Genomic DNA, 3,278 nt, shown 5'->3' with positions numbered 1-3,278 from the left:
TTGTTATCCTAATATTTCAAATTCTTGAGAAGCTCCAAATTTTGTTCTTTTCTTTGAAACATTCAGAAACCTCCAGATTATTTGATTTTTTTCTAAATTGATGCTTATTTAACTGTTCTTTAAGAATAAAAATAAAATACTTTTTCCTTCGAAATACAAATAAAAACAAATAAAACCATTATAATCATAACATTCCAAGTTTAAATTTGTCACTCTGAATTGTGTGTGACGATTTGTCTCGGTCTCAAGTCCAGCTCAATATTCAGAACAACCTTCATTTTTTTGAAATTGTAATTTTTCGGTTGTAACTTGCCGGGCAATCATTTTATTCTTTGAAAGATTTTCTACAAATCTTATTAAAAATGTTTATATTCTTATCCAAAATGAGAAGGTATTAGTTTTTAATGAAAAATAACTTTTTCGGATTTTATCAAATGTCGACATTTTGAGGCCCCTTGAGTCAGAAAAACAAGTTTTTACGTCGGGGCCTGTTTGTCTGTCCGGTGTCGTCGTTGTTGTAGTTGTCTGTATACCGGATAATTGTTCCGATTGGATTGGGCTTTGACACACTGTTCGAAAGACCAAAAAGAAAGATCGAGTTCGTTAAACAGCCATTTTTGAGAAAAATTCAAAAAGTTGATTCTTTTAAAAAATTTTTAAGACCAATTTGTTTAAAAATTTGAAAATTCTATCCAGAGTCATTTATGGTACAAAAACTATGAACAATTTATCCTGACAACTTTTTTTGATAAAATCAAACTTACCAAAGTTAAAGGATTTTAAAAATCCAAAAAACCAAACGAAAATGGACATTTGAAGCAAAAAAAAGCTTGATATGGAAAAAAGTCAAGAGGCGAAAAACGCTACTTTTTCAAGGCCCCATGATTATTTTAACAAATTCTCATCCATAATGAGAAGAGTTTTATGCGAAAAATGACTTCTGCGAATTTCATGAAATTTCGACGTTTTAAGGCTCCTTGAATCAGAACAACAAGCTTTTAAATCGGTATCTGTCTGTCTCTCTGGCGTCTACGTCGTCGTTGTTATTGATGTTATGGTTGTCTGTATATCGTATAACTTTCGAAAGAATAGTCGGATTGGATTGTGGATTGATACGCAGATTTTTTATTTTAAGAATTGTATGTAAAAATGGTACTATTTTCATTTTTATAACAAATATTTTTCTTCAATTAAATTGTTGCAATAAAAGTGTTTTGAAGAGATTTTTTAAAAATCTGTCGGGGAATAAAATTAGTATTTATAGGTCGAAAAAATTTTTTTTTCTTTACCAAATTTAAATTTCGTCTAAATTTTTCAAGTTGTTTTTACTATAGTACAATTTACGTTTGTACCTCGGGCGAAGAAATCCATTCTATTGTTTGACAAATATTCTTTGTAAATCAATATTTTTCACAGAAAATTACCCCGAGTGACCTTAAAACTATAATTTTATAAACGTGAAAAAACTACATTTCAATTTTTTCTAAGAAAAACACAATCCCTGAGTGAGAGAACGAAATCGGAAACAATAAGAGTCAATTTACTCAAGAACAAGCTTTTTGAATAAAAATGACCTTGAGTGAACCTTTAATATATATTTGTTAATTTTTACAAAAATTAGGCGTTATTTTCTTAGAAAAAAAAATGATAATTTGTGGGGGGTGACCAACGATCAAAAAAATAAATAAAACTTGAAGTTGTACGATTTCAATTTGTAACTAAATAATTTGAAAGGTTTCAATCTAAAGTGATCGAACACTTTCCATTCAAAAATTCAGATGACATATTTAAATAGCTTTAAATTTAAAATTGTTCAATATACTCAAGACTACAAATTTAAAATGTCTTAAATATTAAGGCTTTAAAATTTTTTTTAAATTGCTGTTCTGAAGACTAAATAACACTTATTCTTTTATTATGAAATCACAACCAAAATTGTTAAAAAAAGTTTTTAAAAGAGTTTTAAAAACCTTAAAAAAATTCAGGGGTTTTAATAGTTCAATATATGTGATAGAACCTCTTTAAATTTGAAATTAGTCTATACTTTTTCATGTTTGAGCTACAATTATTCCATTTTAGAAGTTATAAATTACAATTGTGAAAAATAAATAAAATCTTTTAATTAATTTATATTTAAAACAAAAAACCTTTGCATAATTCAATCTAAATTCAGCTGCAAACATTTAATTTGAAATGCGTTGAATTCAAGGTATATTTTAAAACGAAAACTGAAAGCAAAGGATCGACTTTCAAAAGAACCGAAAGAAAGTGACTCGCTGGATTGCAAATGAACATGGAAAATGGTGTATTTTCGCATTTTTAAATTTTAAATTAAAACTTTTTCGCGTTGTAACAATTTCGAATCCCAGAATGTTATTTTTGACCTAACCTATAACTTATAACGAAAATTCTGAAAATTCAAACAGTAAGGCTATATTCTGAAAATGAAGCAATTTTAACGTTAAAATTCAAGTTCTTAAACTGAAGGCCTAAAAATGTGCAAATTTTTAATTAGTATTGTGTAAATTGTATTGGTATCTTAAAAGAGTACAAATAGTTCTTAAATTAGTTTTTAAATTTTCTGAAGTTTACCTGCTTTACATACCTAGATGTCAAAAAATCCTACCAGTGACTGAAATGGATTAGAAAAAAATCGCCAAGATCCAAGAATACAAATTGAATGTACAGCGAATTTTTAAATGTTTAATTGTGATTATCTTTAACTTTGTGATATCAAAAATTTCCATATAATTTTTCTTTATTAATACTGTGGAAAAAAATTAACGAGATCGAGCGTCGAGATTATAATTAGAGCAAATTTTCTGTAATTCTATGAGGACGGCCGAAATATCCCGAAAAATAAAATTCCCGACTCGGTAAAACTCTCTGTCCCGAAAAATACAATTCCAAAACTAATAAAATTCCTGAACAGTTTATAATATTAACGAATTTGAAAATTCCCAAATAATAAAACTCCCCAAATAAAATTGTTTCTTAATCAGTATTAATTATTTATTAAAAATACGATAATAAAATATTGTTATCAAATAAATTTTTGTTTAATATTTAAAGTGTTAAAAATTGTTTGAATTTAAAATTAAAATTATAAAAAAAAATTTTACAGACAAAGTCATACACAAAAACATGTGTTTTTAATTAATATTTCGATTTTTCGCAAGAACTTTTGTGATTTAAAAAATACTATATACATTTTCAACCAAAATATCTTATCCAGAAATATATTTTGTTTTAATTATTGTTATTTTAAATTTAAACAT

This window comes from Belonocnema kinseyi, chromosome 1 (assembly GCF_010883055.1).
Source record: "Belonocnema kinseyi isolate 2016_QV_RU_SX_M_011 chromosome 1, B_treatae_v1, whole genome shotgun sequence".
In the NCBI taxonomy this organism is placed as follows: Eukaryota; Metazoa; Arthropoda; class Insecta; order Hymenoptera; family Cynipidae; genus Belonocnema; species Belonocnema kinseyi.
This window is presented reverse-complemented; position numbering follows the sequence as displayed.